At 46.9% G+C, this 18,802-nt stretch overlaps 1 long non-coding RNA gene across 1 annotated transcript in view; it reads right to left on the bottom strand.

The window, feature by feature from the left end:
* The window catches only part of LOC129386236 (uncharacterized), a 161,119-nt gene extending 142,680 nt beyond the window's left edge, over window positions 1–18,439 (bottom strand). Inside the window, exons 1-2 of the long non-coding RNA XR_008613683.1 lie at window positions 17,865–18,439; window positions 16,900–16,971 (exon numbers count right to left, since the gene is read on the bottom strand). This is a non-coding gene — a long non-coding RNA (uncharacterized lncRNA). The remainder of the gene's footprint in view (window positions 1–16,899; window positions 16,972–17,864) is intronic.
* Between the last annotated feature and the right edge of the window lie 363 nt (window positions 18,440–18,802).

Below are 18,802 nucleotides of genomic sequence, written 5' to 3'. Positions count from 1 at the left end.
CTTCTTTGGTAAGGATGCGTTTTAGCAGCATTCTTAACCTTCCATTGCACGCCACCGCGATTTTCGACCAGCCACTTCCAGCTAAGTAAAGGGAAGCGGACCGATCGTAGACACCGGTACCATCATATTCATCTGGTTATCTATTTTCACTACACTGGCTCGGCCTCTTTGAAACCCTCTCCACTAGGTTGAGCGTGCTCCTCGCCTCTTGTCAGCCGACATGAAATGTCGTCGTACCGAAAGACGGTCAAGGCTTTGTCGAGCTTTTTACGTGGCAGTGGCCCATTAGAAAGTCTATAATGATCTCGTCCTTTTTTTTCACGCTTTTCTTTTTGTCCCCGCTCTTCTTTCCGTCTTTACTTCCCGTTTCCCTTCCCATAGTGCAGGGTAGCAAACTAAAGGCTTTACCTCTGATTAACCTCCCGGCCTTTCCCTTGTTTGCATCTCTCTCCCGAGATAAGAAAACCGCTCAATGTAGGCACTGGTATTAGCTTTGAGAGCAAATAAATGTGACCTCCTATAAACGATGAGAGCGTTTGAGGGCTGCGCTGCAATTATTACCGCGTGGGTTTCCGTTTGACAAGTGCATTCAGCAGTTAAATCACTACAGAAAATCGATTTACCAACGTGTTCTAGAGGGCACTTTCCCCAATCGGCGTAGTGGGCAGCAAGGAGACTGACAATGTGGTGCGTAATACAATTCAAGACAAGGAACCAAGCTCCTGAGAACGCAAATATAGTCACAAAGAAGGCCATCTTGAGCAAATTCCGTTCGTTGTGTTCTCCACCGAATTAACTTTGTGTGATCAAAGGACTTAACGGACGTGATTCCCTTCTACTATATCGCATCCGTACAGGCTCAACGCAATACTCCAGCTTGGCGGGGCAAGACAAGACTTGGCCAACCATCGCGGCATGTACATTGTCAAGTTCTGTGACATTGAACATAACATACTGGAGTGTCGCAAGTTTGAAGAAGAACTTAAGATAATGATAGCTGAATTGAGCATAAAACGGTACCACACTCAAATGCAAGGGATATTTTCTTCCGGCGAGTATGCTAGATATTTAGGAGAGAGGCGCTTCAGCTCGTTCTAAAGTGGAAGGTAAATTATGGGGTTTTACGTGCCAAAACCACTTTCTGACTATGAGGAACGCCGTAGTGGAGGACTCCGGAAATTTATGCCACCTGGGGTTCTTTAACGTGCACCTAAATCTAAGCAGACAGGTGTTTTCGCATTTCGCCCCCATCTAAATGCGGCCGCCGTGGCCGGGATTCGATCCCGCGACCTTGTGCTCACCAGCCCAACACCGAAGCCACTGAGCAACCACGGCGGGTCAAAGTGGAAATTGTAAAGCGAATGGTTAGCGGTGTGGGTCGTCGTGGTATGAAAAAAAAAAGTCGTAGTTTCGCCTGAAAGGCGAAGCACCGATTGCGATAGTAAATTAGTAGATATTTATGAGAAGGATAGTTTTATCGGCCGCATAAACTTGTCAACATTTGCATACTAACGAAATTGACAATAATATAATGTGTAAGTGCGAGTGAACGAGGACGTTGAAAGAAACAGACACACAGAGAGAGCGCTGTCTGTGTATGTATTTGTCTTTTACGTCCACGTTCAGTCGCGCTTACACATTCTATCATGGATACAAACGGTTTAGCCCGCCAACGTGTTTTAACTAAATTAACAAGCGTGGCGTCACGCGCGCACAGGTAAACACGAACACATCTCGCTCAATGAGATTGGAAACTCGCTGTCCAAATGCAGGAGTGAGGAATCGCAGCAGCCGCAGCGATCTAATTGACCTTCGTGCATCTCTCGCTTGAACGCCAACGAAACGTCGAAAGCACAGCGCATACGAAGCTGCCGGCATTACGCGCTCTTTGGCCACGTCGCAGATCGCTTTCAAGATACGGCGCCCACGGCCGCGCCCTAAGCTGCAGCCGCCAGAGAAGAACGCCCTTGTTCCCTCGCCTCACCCCCGTGGCTCGCGCGCAACAGGAGTGGGCGCGTTTCCGTCCCTTCTTCCTCGCTCGCACACGCGAGATTTATCCGCGTTCGCCAGTACACCCTCTCATGCTTTCACTCGCAGATACAGCATACGGTGCCCGGCGACGATCTCATTGCCAATGGACTTTATACGGAAGCTCACGGCGACGCCGACGGCAGATATGCGCCTGTAGTGTCCATATCATTGCTATTGCAATAAAACGCACGAGATATTTGGCTCTGTGTGAACGTGTTTCAATTCAAGCATTCTTTGGAACTTCCCTTTGAGCGTCTACCTGTGCGTCTGTCCGTCACACATCAGTCTGTCCGTCTATCTGTGTCTGAGTATGTCCGGAGGAGGGTGGTAGCCTCCACATAAGCAGCAATTCAAACGCGAATTTCCCACCACGTGCATGCCAGCCGTCGCCTGACGCTCAAACAGAAACTCTTGGAAGAATGCAGCTTCGTCCAGAAATGCTTCAACTCAGACATTGCATTGCTCAGAGGTTTACTTGAGCAGCTCGACGATGGCGTACTGCTGAGGAAAGGGAATGGTGTTCACAATGATCGAGCACATATAGGCAAGTCCACATTCTGTCTGACCCACAGCATCTCCGAACTACATAATGAGTGCCTGCTCGAAGTCATCGAGTGAGTCAAAGAGCCGGTAGAGGCATGCCACCGCGATGTCGATGCCATAGCCAGCTACCTGCAAAATGCAGCGCATAACGTCGACTCCGACAGTACGTAGAATCTGCATAACTTTTTATACTGGTTGTCGTTAGCTGCACCGCGAAGCATTTCAGTCCATATCGCAGCTGATAAGTGGCGCTCAGGTGGAGCGATTGCTGGTAACTTGTGCAAGGCTAGGTCCTCCATCCTCAATCATGCGCTCTCGCTCTGCAAGGAACTGCGCATACATTACAAGGGCATGATGGAAACCTGTTCTCTTTTCCACATTTCTGCTAGAGCATTGCAACGTGTCGGCCACTGTAAGAAAGCATGCTATAGGTAAACGCTTCAGAAGGAGACGACGTGAGATAATGTTATGCGGTCTATAATATAGGCAATGGAAGGAAGTATTGGCGCGAATGGCATTTTATTTGTTTACGCTGTAAGTTATTATTCTGCCACAATAGCATCCATACCCATGACACCAATGTACCCGCCGAGGGAAATCTTTTCGACATAAATGCTTCTGACTGTTTATGACCCAACACAGGCGCGTCGCACGACTTTTGCGCGCGTAGCATGTTCGCGCACTGGCAAAAGTAGCTGCCCTTCTGAAGACCGAAACAAATGTTTCTGTTGTTGTGAGAGGCGCCTCATAAAATCAATGTCAGCAGACGCATCGACCGAAGTAACAAATACAAAAACAAGGTATACGATAAACAATGATGTGAGGCGTTATTCCCGGAACTCACTAATATGTGTAGGGAGTATCTTGTGTTGACCCGATTTCTTTTACTTGAGGCCAAGTATAATTGTATTCGCTGTCTTTCACCCTGCCCTCATGAATAACACCGCAAGAAGGAATAAAAAGAATGATATGTGGCTGCTCGAACCAGTTTTTACGCTCGAAAGAGGATGGGAAACATTGAATTCTTAGAGCGCATGAATTTAAATTCTTGTAACTTCTTACAGCTGTGAATTATCAATATAGTAGCCTGAATTAATTTCCCCTGAAGTGTGGGCAAAACATAGTGGCGGTAAAAATACTCGAGCCAGTTTGTTTACCTATACAGTATATGTTGAGGCAGTGCGAATGGCCATGAGGACAACACACAGCACAAACACAGTTGAAGCAGCAGCGGTTCCTGCTTGTAACTTACTGTGTTGTTGTTGTTGAAAATGTCCTTTCTTTGCTCCTGCTCCTCTTCTCTCAATAAGCCATAAATATACGAACTCGGGGTGAGGCGCCATCGTTTATTTCACGCTATGTTAAGCGGTGTTGTGCACAGTGCTCCGGATCATTGAAACGCCTGCCTGACCTGATTTCTCTTTTTTTTATGAGCAATAAGACAAACCCGAAATGCGGCCAAGGATGTACAGAAAAATGTGCAGTGGCAGTACGAGCAGGACACTTTTTAATCGTGCTCCTCGGCCTTTGGCGATGTAACATGGCTCACAAAAGCACGCCTTCTTCGTGTGTAGGGCACCCTTACTAGGAAGAAATTTCAGGGGAAGTGTCGCAGCTACAAAGATATCTGCTCTTTTCCACTCGCATCGCATACGTAAGGGTCGTACGTCGTCTAAATCAAACTGTAGTGCCTTGCACGTGATAACACTAAAAAGATTATTTCTTTTAATCAACAAGACTCTCCGTAACCTAGACCACGTGTCAGTCACCCGACTCGCGACCTACGTCAACAAGTGCTGGCGCCGGGGCTCCCTTCCCGAAGCGTGCAAACGGGCCCGCGTTATCATGATTTCTAAACCAGGCAAGCAAGTCACGCTCGATAATCTAAGACCGATTTCACTTACGTCTTGCGTCGGCAAAGTCATGGAACACGCAGTTCTCACCCGCGTAACCGACTTTCTCGAAGACCATGATGCGTTCCCGCACACCATGCTAGGATTCCGCCGCAACCTCTCCGCACAGGACGTATTGCTTCAGCTTAAACACGAGATCGTAGACGACATTACCAGCTTCACTAAGGCAATTCCTGGCCTAGATAATAAAAAACCTTTGACAATGTTAAATACGAAGCGATCTTAAAAACAATTAGAACATTAGGACTAGGCCAAAGAAAGTATAACTACGTTAGAGATTTCCTCGCGGGCAGGCGCGCATGCATCGTCGTCGGCGACGAGGAATCGCCGGAATTTGAGACGGGTCCGTCCGGCACGCCGCAAGGATCCGTCATGTCACCAATACTATTTACTTTAGTTCTACTCAGCCTGCCCGTGAAATTAACGGAAGTAGAAGGATTGCATCACAGTCTCTACGCGGATGACATCACCCTCTGGGTGCCCGGGGGAGGATGTGACGGTCACGTCGAGCGAACGCTACAGGCAGGAGTAGCTGCGGTCCAGAATTACTTGCGTGGAACGGGCCTCGATTATCGGCTACCAAGTCCGAACTCTAATATACAAAGCCACAAAGAGAGGTCGTAAAACCCTGCGCGACGAGGAACGGGAATACTCCAAAATACGCATTATATTGGCAGATGGTACTCCCGTACCACACGTTGACCAAATTAGAGTCCTGGGGTTGCTTCGTCGTTCGGTATATGACACGATCCGACTCTTGCATCACATCACGAATAGAAGCAATGGTATGCGTGAGGACGGCGCGATGCGTCTCGTGCAGGCGTACGCGATAAGCCGCATAACGTATGTTGCCCCCTACCTGAAGTGGATAGGGTGCGAAAAAAATAAGGTCGAACGCATGATACAAAAGGCTTTCACGAGGGCGGTCGGCGTTCCACTCAACGCGAGTACCGACAAGTTTCTAGAGCTCTGACTTCACAACTCACTTGACGACTTAATCGAGAAGTACGACGTTGGGCAATACGGACGATTATCGAAGTCAAAGACAAGTCGAAGCATCCTCGAGTCGCTCGGCATCACGTACCACACTCAGCATGGAGAAAAGACGGCGGTTCCGGCCTCGGTCCGTGACCACCTGATCATTCCGCCGCGGCCCAAGAACATGCACCTGACGCACCACGCCGGGAGACGCAACAAACGAGCAAGCGACCTTCACAAGGAGTTCGGCAAAACCAACGAGGCGGTGTAAGTAGACGCTGCGTGATATGGAGGAGGGAGAAGCGCACACGCGATCGCGGTTGTAGACCGCACGGGTAAGTGCCTCACGAGCACCGCGGTGACCACGGGACACAAGGAGCCGGCCGAAGAAGCCGCAATAGCCCTAGCACTCGCCGCGGTGCTGAACACTGCGATCGTGATCAGCCACTCGCAGGCGGCAATCCGCGGCTTCGCGCGCAGTCGCGTCTCGCGGGAAGCGGCCCACATACTTCAAATTTGTGACGACGGCGACTCGATATCGCCCTGGCAACCCCAAAATTCTACAGTCTTCCTCCTCTGGACCCCGGCACACACCGATGTCCCGCTCGCGGGCAACGAGGCGGCCCACGCCACGTCTCCATGTCTCACACGCCGAGCCGCCGCAGTTTAAGTGGCCGCCGCCTCTGCCCCCGAGAGCGCGGCATCGGATCTGCCGGATCTGGACACTACGGCAGAAATGCAACAAGAATCACAGTGGGCGTGGGGCGATTGCCTAACCAGGTTCAGAGGCCTCACCCAACACCACAGGCTCGAAAGACGCACATTCCCGCCACCGCATGATAAATTAAACAGGAACGAGGCCGCAACGTTTGCTCCAGACACACACCTACCCTATCCCCGCGGTCCTACATCACTGCTGCCCGGGTTTATATCCAACAGATGCGTTTAAAGCTTGCGGAGAGGAAGCAACTCTGTGACACATGCTCTGGAAATGTGCCGGCAACAATGGTAATGAAACCACCTCCGTTCGCGACGCGTCCATAATCGCGGCCGTTGACAGAGTACGGGAACTCTCGAGCTCGCGTCTTTCCGACGCCCCCGCGGCTGCGGAAGCCGCCGGGGACCTTCATCGGCGTCGCCGCCGCTGGGAGGTGGCTCACAAATGTTCAGAGTTGGCACACCAGCTCTGGGCGGCATCCGGCAAGCCGAAGATGCCACCCGAGTCCAAGGACTTCGAGCCGCCACCTGAGGCCACCACAACAAAAACTGCGAGACCATTCTTTAATACAGTTTCTTCTTGTTCTTCTTCTTCTTTTAACCTAGAACTTACTACGAAAGCATTCGTTAAAAAAAAGCAAATACATTTGGAAATTTTTTTTAAGAATGAATCACGCCGGCACACAATAACTATAGAGACGTACCTAGAAACGAGGAACACAATGGAACATAAGAGTGAGCCACGATGCGATGCGCCAAGTGAAGCATTGCCAGTGCTATCTAATCTTTTCGCAGGCTATGAAAAAATGGCCGGCAACAGTACGTCAAGCAAACATGTCTCGCCTTGCATTGCGTGTACTACGTGGACAAACACAGGTGTAGCCCGCCAGGAGAGCATCACCTCCACACGCTCGTATTTAACCAAGCGCTCAATTGTCTAAACATTCGCAGTCACCGCCAGTTACCGTCAGTTAACGCAAACACGGTAGAAACAATACCCTGGTTTTGGCGAGTTGGTTCATTTGGACAGTTTTTATAAAAACGCGCTAAAGACGAAAACAACACATACGACAGGACTGGTGCTACTTCCAACAGGCGTTTATTTCAAACGAGCATTTATATATACTCTGGGCATCAGGTACATCATGCACTCATCATCATACGCACAAGAGGTTGTAGAAGTGCAACTGAAAAGTGCGTATGCACATCCATGTTTGGTGACACAACTTTCTTGAGGAAAGAAAACACGAAAAACAGGACGCCAAATAGGTGAAGCGTATCTATAAGGAAAGCAGGTGACAAGTGCGTCAGCTACCAGTCTTTGGTTTCGCAAGAAAAAAGTGACGTTTCTCTTGAGGCATTTAGCCAAATGAACTGACTGACAATCGTGTGTATGATCTGATTCATTTGTACAATCTCTTGTGCATATGATGAGGAGTACATGATGTAGCTGATGCGCCGAGCATAAATAGATCATTGTTTGAAATAAATGCCAGTTGGAAGCAGCGCGAGTCCTGTCGTATATGTCCCTTTCGTCTTCTTATTTACCGCATTTTTATGAAAACTGTCACTACAGAAAGCTTCGCTTACACGGATTCCCACAGTGGGTGGTATGTGTATAACGTATTTAGTTCTTTTTTTTAATTACTTCCCGCTTAATATATTTATGTTTCAAAGTAGTGCCGCAGTATGTGAAACCATTGTGTATTACCACGCGCGGTACACAGACGCGGCGGTGGCTATACACATATCTCATGTAATTAGTGCGTACTGGAATTTACATAACTTTCGAAGTTTTATAAACTATAAATGCTTCCTGCGTTGCACTTCATAGCGTCAGTAGAGATCTGTCTAACGATTCCCAAACCATCCAGTACCATCCATCCAAACCAGTAGAGATCTGTCTAACTATGTCTAACGATTCCCAAACCATCCTCACGTCAATAAATGGCACAGACTAACATGCATTACGGCCACGCTGACGAAGACGTGCAATACCTTCTTCTCGAGTGCCCGCGACACGATACTGCGAGGTGAAGACTGTACAGGCCAATTTAATGTTGTTAGAGGAGACAATTCTTTCTGGAAAAAAAATTACTTGGATCATGTCAACAGTAGAACTACAGATGGAACCACTTGGGGCTTTTAGAAACTTTTTAGATAAAAGAAGTGCATTAGGTTATTACTGAATGTCTAGTGGTTGATGCCGCTATTACATTTCCTCTGGATACCAGAGGTTGTATAGTATGTTGTATGTGTATAGCTCACATCTGGCGTTGTTTTACGTTTTATGTATCTTGCTGTGTGGGTATCAACTTACCCTATGTGCGTGTTTTCAGACTCTTCAGTGCACTTTCACTCGTTTACGGGACTGTGTATGTCTTTCAGTGCCATTTCTACATACTTCGATGGGTTTAACTTTGCAAATGTGAGTACTGTTTGGCTGTTGTCAATGCACATCACTTTTTGGCACTTTTGTTTTGCTTGTACTGCGGTATGGAGCAGCCGGTATCAAGAACGGTGCCAACGACTCCTTTCAGTTCACATTAATAAAAAAAGAATGGGGGAGGGGGTTTGTTAAATCTAGAGCCCATTATTATTAGCGCACTCGAACAGCTAGGAGCGTTACCGTTGAACGAGTTTAGTAGGAACACTCATAGCTAACAGCTCCACATAAACGCCCATGTGGGGCGTTGATGTTGGGCTGTGACGTTTTAAGTTTTTATACCAGCTGGCTAAGGACTGCTGTTTTATCGACATTACACCAAATGCGAGTGATGTTTCGACAAATTAACGCCGTCCACTGAATATATGTCCTAACCTAAGCTGTTAAAAAGCGCTAAGAGTACTAGATGAAAGTGTTCACAAAGTATAGAAAATGCAGTTTACCGCATCGCCCCGTACATTCGCACGGCTGCTCAAAAATAGTAAGATAATAAAAGAAACAAACAAGCTTTATGCACGCAAATCAAATAAAACATTGCTGTCTGGCTGGAATCACTCGGTCAAGAGTAGTACCATGAAGCGGGAAAAAACGTAACAAGTTAAAAAGGAACGGCCGAAGAAGAAATGATGCATTCGCTTGAACATGTTTGTCATGCGTGACCGGGATAGCGAGAAGCTCAGAAAAATAAGAAACTTTCTTTCTCATGTCCTTGTTTTTATCTTGCCTGTATGCACTGTTAACCCCAAGCCGAAAAAAAAATAAACAAGATACCAAATATGCAGTGACGCATAGCCAAGAACACGAACTTCAAATGGCCTGTCCTGGCGATCAATTTCAGACTGTTTCTGGGCCTGTTTGCTGGCCGGTTGCAATTTCGACGAGGGAGCACGGCGGTACTTGTTTCATTTCGCGGTCCTGGCTATTGTATATCTTCCCAGCGTGCCTCTTCGATAGGGTGGTTTGTACCTTGCATTTAGGCGTACTCGTTGTTTGGGCCATTGCTTCTCCCATTGCTGCTGTTTATGTCGTTGTCTGTACTTCCATTCTTGTCAACAGCCTTGCGTGGCACAGCCGTTATTTCGAATATTTTTTTTCTTTCCATCAAGCACGCCACCTTCTTACCACCAGGCCTCCGACCCGCATTTTATGTTCTTTTCCTCATGTACTACAGGGCAGATTCGACGTGCTGTACTGCCGTATCGAAGGAAGATTTCGATTTTGAACGATATTCTCGGCCCCGTCTCACATACTAACGGAGCACACAAATGCGGCCATACATAGTGCATGCCATCCGCCAGGACACCCGCAGGACGTTGTATAATATCTCGCAACGAGACACGCAGCAATTTCCTTGCCAGATCACGGAAGGATCGTTTTTCATCTACGCGACGCTTCGTACAATTTTCCTGCCTAGCATTTCATGGCGAGTTCATTCTTTTCCCAAACAGATCCGTACATGAGACAGTCTTCCCAGCGCAAAATAAGCGCGTATCAGTTTCTGTGATCAAGCACTCGCGCAGGAGAGTGCGTGATCACGCAGAAAGTGAGGGGAGCAAGATGCTTTAGGACCAGCTTAATCGTGTCGTCTGCATTTAAAGGAATATCCACTGTTATAGATAGCAGAGAACCGGTAATATAGGCCGGGATTACTGAAGAAAATGAGTTCAAACTTTGTTCAATACTTCCCGTGGTTCTTTCCCGACATCAGCGTATGAATGAAAAATGCTGGAAATACATAATACGAACTACGCGTTTTTTTAACATTATTATGTTATAATGTACATGGACGAGTATACTAGTCCATGTACATTGATTCTTCATCCACAGCATGATTCTTAAGGTTGAAGGCGATGTGGTTTGTAAGTATAGAAAAACGACTGCCTATGTATTTATTCTGCACATGTTCATTTGTGCTGCTGTCTTACAATTTGTCTAAGTCTTATGAAAGTTTACCTGTTTTCGCTAACCCATAATAAAGCTTGCCTTCCCGAACTGTGGTATCTTGTGTTGCGGGCATTTTGCATACAAGAAAGATGTAGACACGCGTTTACGTCAAAGGTAATGCACGTGCGCAACTAGCAACAACGTCTACCAGTTGTAAGCATACGCACACACAAAAGCACCCATGCTTTAGCCATCGTACGGGCATATATGGTAGTCATGCATGTCCCAACTCGATGTTATGTAGGCCTTTTAACTACAACCTTACAAACGTCACGTGTGTCGGGCAATCGGAGATACAGGTAATGCGCACAATCCCAGCTCCAACTCTTGCTTTACTGAACAGTCAAAATATGTAGAAAACTGCATTTCACTCCTTCCAAAGTTCGTCTTGCTTAAACTACTACACAGTGTGTCAGAACTATAAAGCAGCAAGATTTAAAAATATGCAAATGCCACGTAGCTGGACACAACTAAGGTAATCTTGTTTGCCGTCGCTTGGAGATGCTCGAATTATTTTTTTGCATTCCATCTAAATACATAATCAGTCTTAATTATTAATAAAGTTCTCGAATAATATAATTAGACGAAAAGTGTAAATGCGAAAATCGTAGATCGACATGAAAACTTCCGATACAGCTTTCTGTTGCTCAATACGTGCTACCTAAATGTGTTTTTCCCACCGTGAATAAATACTACGAATACACGGAAAATTGCTTCGTGACGGATCTTTTCGAAAAAACACTTTCTAAAACACCTTCGAAAACACGTTCGAAAAAACACTTCTGTGTAGCACGTATTGAGCAATAGAAAGCTGTATCTGGAGTTTTTAGCGGTAGTTTACAATTTTGTCTTTGACGCTTCTCATCTAATTATAAGTTTGAGAACAGTATGAATTAATTAGGAATGATTATGCAATTAGGCTGAATCCAAAAATAATCTGAGTATCTTCAAGCCACGGCAAGTATTACCTTGGTTCTGTCCAGTCACGTGGCATTTACATATTTTTAAACCTTGGTGCACGATAGTTGGGACATCCTGTATATTTAGGCACGCACATCGTGCTCATATATCTACATGTATACGCAATACGGTATATGATTAGGATATTTAGGTTATTGGTGTTTATTTCACGGTGGTTCTTTGAGAAAGCGCTAAATGAGGCATAATGATATGAGAACGTTAAGTAATTACTAGTGCATAATGAACGAATATTACTTGAATAAATAACGATTATTTCTCGTGCTATTGTACGTCCGCAGGGCCGTATAGCGTAGAACTATGCCACTCTCATTTTATTCCAATCAAATTTACGTAACCGCAGACGATAGCATACGGCGATGACCGGCAGTGTTGTTTTAACAGCCACATAAAACGTTGTCCTCGTTTATACGAGGTCACTTTTGTTTGCTTTGAAACCAAACAGCATTGCCTACCTTGGAAGTTATATTTTTTTATCTAAATCTCCGACAAGGCGTTATATGCGTGCAGAAGTGGAGACGGCTTCGCTCGATCCAAGATAGCGCACTGGAAGTAAATAACCAGATGATGAGGGCAGTGTCGTCGTCTACGATTCGCCTGCTTTCCCTTGGTTAGCTTTAAGCGACTGGTATAAAATTGAGGCGGAATGCAACGGCAGTTCAATAATTCCGCCTAAACACGTTCTAATTAAATTGAAATTAATTCAGGGGTTTCACGTGCTAAAATCACGATTTGATTATCAGGTACGCCATAGTGGGGGACTCTCAGGTAATTTTGACTAGGAGGGGATCTTTAACGTTACCCCAATGCATGGGACACGGGCTTTTTTTTGTGCATTTCGCCCTCATTTAAACGCGGCCGCAGCGGCCGACATTTGATCCCGTGACCTCGTGCTTAGCAGCGCACCACCATAGCCGATAAGCCAGCGCGGCGGGCATCACAATCGAAGAAAATTTTGCAGAGTGATATCGTATCCATGCTGAAAGGGCTCTACAACGTTACACTGCTATGCTAATATTTTTATTATACGCAGAGAAATTTGTTCTCGCCGGAAGCACCGAGTAACAAGTGGCAGAGCGCCCGGTGGGCACTCGAAGCTTATTAATTTCGAAACGGGATCGTCTACGCCTATTCTGAAAACAATCAGTTCGTGTTCAGCATGTTACTGCAGCTTTAGTGCGTACGCATCAATTCACTCTTACGTGGTGACTTTTTGCGATTTTCTGGCGACACGTGACAGAAAGATGAAGTGACGGGAGCCCGAAAAATTTTCACGAACAGTGGAGAGCTAACAAAAAAAAAAAGAAAAACGGTGGCAGAATCGGAAAGAATTTTACTATTGGTCGGCGAAATTATGCCTAATCAGTTCGTACATGTCATATCAGATCGGGAATTTTTGCGGTTGTCGCGACGCCGCGTGACCGGCGGGCAAAGTGGGGGCAGCGAAAAAAGAAATTTTCACCAGTCGTGGAGGGTTAATGGCAGCAATTGAATAGAAACAGATCGGAGTACTCTTATTGTATAGGGCCCCTGAATGGCCTAACGTTCAATGGGCTGAATAATATAAACTGATGAACCAACGGAATGAAGCCAGCAGGTCAGTGAAACATTCGCAAGTGTAATGTACATTTGCTTTATATTTTATAGCTAACAATTTCCGCTAAGACTAATACATTAAAGATGAGGTGCGTTACGGTATATTTCAGGTGCGGTAAGATTTTTTCCACAAAATTTGCATCCCACAAGAGCTCGAGTAGCAGCCCACTGTGTTCTCTAGTTTATTCTTGCCTTATTCAATATCTTGCCCTAACTTTATGTCCAGCCTTGGACGCTGTTTATGATAAATATAACAAACCGAATAATGGAGTTGCACATGCTGGCTTATTTTACCAGCTCTTTATATTGCAGCGCAACTGTTAGTGCAACTACATGTACTAAGACTGTCCGAACTATCATGTGAAATCGTCTCTCATAAAAAGCCTGATACGAGAAGCATGAACGACAAGCACCGTCATTGATTGGCGGCAAAGCCGAACCGGTAACTGACTGAAGTTCTGGAGGAAAGAGTGGTCAGCTTATTACTGTGCAATTGCGCCTTAACTCAGAACTGCCATATTAGTAGCCAAACCAGTGCCATTGTAGTCCTTGACGTTAGCTGAAAAATTGCGCGGTTCACTAATTCAAACCCAAAGAAAAGATCCTCCCAGCCACATGTCTAGGTGAAAGAGCTGCGGTGCCGACATGTAATTTTTAAATTAATTTAATATTCACTGCAACGGGACGAGGGTCCCGTTGCAGTCAATATTAGTATGCGTCACTTCTGCTCATCTGCGTACTATTTGTTGTTTACTCATTGTTATTTGAATGAAGAATAAACTGAAACTGAAACTGAATATGCCGTGACACGAGGAATTGTGGAGTGAAAAGTTTAAGTTACCGGTGCTTTTCTTGTTTGTGTTCAGCAACGTTTGAATAACGTGAGGAATAAGACATTTTCCCTTAAGGCTGATATGCATACACAATTATCTCTCACAGAAGCGAAAATTCACGGGCCTTGAAAAACTTAAGAGGAGTCGGATGAGAACAGACAGCTTAATTAAACTGTCAAAACGATGCCGAGGGTGAATTCACTTCGCTCGATAGAGTTGATAATGGCGTGACTTTTTGAAATACCATCAGAATAAGAAATGACAATGAAAAAAATCATGTATAAACGATTTAGCAGCGGTAAAAAAAAATTCCATCTTCAAAATGCACATCTCAGGCAATTACACGCTGCACAAGGGTCAAAGGCAAAAAGTGAGGACCTTGGGCTCGAATGAGCGCAAGCGCAATCACGATTCACTGGATCAAGAAGAATGAGCGCCAGTGTTATGAAATCTTGGAACTTTTGATATCAGTCGTCGGAGCTGCTCGAGTTTAATTATTCTTCTCGGTGCGCATATCGCCTGGTCTTTTTCTGTTATTGTCTCCCTTTTCAGTATTACAATCAATGGGCACGACTCTGATAAGTAGCTTTGGTATATACAAACGGTGTTAGGAAACTCAGCTTGTCTTCTCGGTCGACAGCAATTGTAGCTTTGAATTGCCGCTTCGAAAAGTTTGCAAAGATCAAGCAGTGGGGGGGTACTCGCTAGGAAGCGTTTCGCTAACAAGCTTCAGTGAAAAGTGTGCTCACGAAGTAGTTTTCTCTGTTATTTAAACGTGCATAACTTTTGTCTCCTGGGGACGTGATGTAGTAAAGATATCTGTTACATTTTTGTTCTTCGTTGTTGCGGACCAGGCAAGCAAGCTGTGTGCGCGCACACCCGCTTTCACTCCCCCTGGTTCCTGAACCAGCGTATCGTTATTTCCCTTCCCCCGGCCCTTTCAGCACTGCATCCAATACATGGCATCAGGTTAAATGGAGAGTTAAAGCTCAACGGGTTTACGGGCCAGCGGGCCCAGTGTGCGAGGGGAGACGGCAGCGGAGCGCCGCACTATGGAAGCGTTTCAGCTTAGCGATCCCTCGCTCGGTCGAGTGGAGCGCTTTGCTGCGCCGCTTGTCGAACAAGGTTGTAGTTACTATGAGAAGATCAGTACGCTCGTTACAGGTTGTCGATCTCGGTCATCAACTTCAAATCGTCGCCAAACGGCCTCGTTGCTGAAACCTCTCGCAGCTGGATACAGAGGTCCTCTTTAGTGGTAAAACACCTCCGAGGCTTTTCTCGCCGGCGAGCGAGCCCTGCAGCGCCGCGCCTGAAGACGACGCCGACGAGATGCAACTGCTGTTCGTCCTTAGCTTCGCAAAGACGCTGGTGCGCTACGCACGCTCCGCTGGGGAGAGGACATCAGCGAGCGCGCGACGCGCTCCGTAAAAGCGCTGTCCGCCCTAGCGTACCGCACATGCGCAGTGGCGTCTAGGCTGGCCCGCTGAGCTATAACTCTGGAATAAAGTTGTTGCTTACCACCAGCCAGCGTATCGTTCATATCGCATATCGGTTATAGCTCATTTACAGCAGTGGCGACGAGGATCGCGGATACCGATCATGCGGTGAAAGTAGACCAAGACGGACTGCCGCTACGCGAAGCACCGAGAGAGCCATGGCCGGCTACCGCTGTTCGACGGTACCAGAGATAAGTGGAAACCACGTCTCGCGAGGGCGGAAGCACCTTTTGAGGCCAACGGCATTACCGACGTGAACAAGCAACGAGCACTGCTTGCGGCTGCTCTCCGCACGCAAACAGTTCCAGTGCTAGCTGGCCGAATTGCACCAAGGACACTCAATTTCACCACGTATGCCGAAGCGGTCGCAGCTCTAAATAACTACTAAAACCCCAAGCGCCACGAGACAGCAGAGAGTTACACGTTTTTATGCGTTGCCAACAGGAAGAGGAGCCAACGAAAGAGTTTCTCGTCGACATACGGCGCATAGCAGACAACTGCAACTTTGGCGGCGCATTAGACTAGATGTTCAGGGATCGGATTGTTTGCCTCCTATGCTCAACTAATCTACCAAGCAATTACTAAGGAAGGGTAGACGACTCCGAAAGCCTGGCCATTTCAGCGGAAGCAGCTGACAACGTTGCTAAAGACATGAGCGTAGAACCGCCAACGGTGCTCAAAGTTCAAGCCCGTCATCGATCAAGATAACGGAGAGCAAAGCACAGCACAAATTTGTGGACGATGCGGATGCACGAATCATGACAACAACGCCTGCCGGTAGGCTTAAGTACGCTGTTGGCGCGGTCACTTAGCTAGATTGTGCTACGCCACGACAGCACATGTAGAAGTTGCAAAGCGGACAGAGAGTGTAAAAGCATTGACAGTAATGCAAACCGCGACGAACAATGACGATCACGACGAAGCCAGAGGAGCGCACGTCTGGACGCTAATTTATGAAAAATGGATTGGAACCCCCGATACAACGCACGTTTTGTTGGGGAGACGTGGAGCTGCCCGTGGAACTCGACACGAGATCCGTGGTGTGCGTCATATCATGGAGAAGGACATTCAACAAGTGCAGACACTCCCATAAAGCCCAGCGGCCGAAACGGCTTGAGCGCACCAAGCGGATGAGATTAACACCTGAATCACAAGTCCGAGTTCCCGTTTGTCCACGCGCGTTTTGAACGCTAGTTGGAACGCGTCACATCGGCTACACTGATCGGTGCGTCTTTTTTTATGTTGCTAAACCGCACACGGCCTTAGTGCAATATCATTTTACTATTTAGTGAAAATGATTGCGACCGATTTTTGCAAGCCTCCGTCGAATCTGCGCCGCTTGAAATTTCATTAAGTTCACTCAAAATGCCTTGTAAATTAGGAAATGTTTCTTTTGCTCTATATAAATGCTCGTTTGGGCTTACTGTGGATTCATCCCGCGCTGTGGCACCAGGTAAGCAGCTGTTTCAGTACGTAGCTGCACCGGATGGCATCAGCTGAAATAAGAAAATTACAAGCATGTGTCATTTTGGTAATTAGCCCTTATAGGAATACTGCGTGTACAGACGAAAAGTGCGAAATCGGATAATGGGTGACTTTACGTACATAGCGTAGAAAATACCCGACTCATTCCAAACAATACCCTAAAATATGAAGAAAATATACGATTTCTAAGCATCCCTCTCTTCCTGCACATAATTTCCTGCACTTTAAGAGCGCAAATGGACGGGCGACTGTGTGTTTCTAAAACAACTTGGCCTCAACCGACGCCATGATACGCTACATACACAGAGGTGGCCACGACACGGGCTCTCAGCCAGACCATGCTAGACGATCGCATAATGCCTTCTACTCGCACTCAATGAAAATGTGTTGGTGAAAAGCCTGTCTTCAGTCGTTCAGAAGAAAGAATTTTTGATTTACGAGTTCCTTGTTTTTGAGCTGTTCGGCGCGATCTTTCGCACGTTCTGCCGAAGCAAGCACGACACTCGCGTGTTATCACACTTCGCAATCACTCGTCGCGTTTTCGACAAACACGAGTACCTAAAGAAGGTATATGTTGGGGGGCCATAAAAAAGTGACGAACCTGACCCAGTAAGATTCTGTACAGGCGAAACTAACTGCGTCAAACGGCCGAGCTCCTTCACGCCAACTGCGGCGCAAAGCCGGATGCAGCAAGCTTGCCCAAGAACTACCCAAATAAGTTACAGTAATGTCGGCGCCCATAGAAAGCGTCGCGAACATCTCCCAGTACGAGTCATTAACTGAATCTAACTGCGCCAGGATGGCGGAGCTGTTTTTCATTAACTGCGTCACAAGTCTCGGTTCCGGGCTGTAAAGGCCTAAATTGCTTGAAATGCGTCGCAGACTGTGAAACAAACTTTCTCACCATGCTGTAGTCCAATAGTGCAGTGCTGCCGTGTCGAAATCCAGACGAAGCGTAATACGCCGGAAGCCAAAAGACCGTACCACATAAAAAAATAAAAAAATGAAGAGGAAGCGAGGGCGAGACAAACGGGTCGCGGAACAGGCGAACTTCATGTGCTCAGCCAGCCTCGCTGCTCGCTTCGGTGGCGCGTTTGGCGTATGACGCATGCATCTGGCGCGTCTGGCGTGCCGTTAGCTTGTTGCTAGGTGACGCAAGAAAAATAAGTCGCAAACTAAACCTTCATTTATACTCAAAACTTTCCTTTAGTTTTATCGGGAAAGAATAAAAAAATAAAACATTGTAAATCCGCTTCACGTTCCTTTTTTTTTTCGGATGCTCTCGTCAGATGGGGCGAATACCAGGCTTGACGTCCTTCCTGTTGCCAGTTTTCGCTAAGTCTACCCTCTTGTTGGATTTCCTTCTTTGTTGTCATGTCGCGGCAAGTTAACGACAGACAATGCGCACAGTGGCCACGCTTGAAGGAGCCAAGAATGGAGTGGTCATGCTGCGCAAGAAGCCCGTGCTGGGTGAACTCGAACTGTCGGTGCGGTGCAAAAAGTATCCGTCGCGTGCACGCTAATTGTTCTTGACTCTAAAGGACCAAGTTTGTGTGGACACGACCTGATGATTGCGCTCGGCAAGAGGGGCGTTTCGATTGGACAGCTGACAGCGTCGGGTTTTTCAGACGATACTAGGTCAACCGAGCACATGGTGAACAGGCTGCTCGCCGGTTACGAGCATGTCCTCGCGGCGGATCTGGTCTCATGAAAGGTCCTCCCGCAAGCCTGAAGCTCAGGGAGAAGGTGGCACCAAAACTTTGTGAGGCGAGATCCCTGCTTTGTGTAATCCACGATAAGGTCTACCGCGAAATTGATCGGTTGGTGGTACTTGGCGTCTTA

The sequence above is a fragment of the Dermacentor andersoni genome, chromosome 4, assembly GCF_023375885.2.
Source record: "Dermacentor andersoni chromosome 4, qqDerAnde1_hic_scaffold, whole genome shotgun sequence".
Classification (NCBI taxonomy): domain Eukaryota; kingdom Metazoa; phylum Arthropoda; class Arachnida; order Ixodida; family Ixodidae; genus Dermacentor; species Dermacentor andersoni.
The sequence above is the reverse complement of the archived record's forward strand: the minus strand, read 5'-3'. Positions and strand labels throughout refer to the sequence as shown.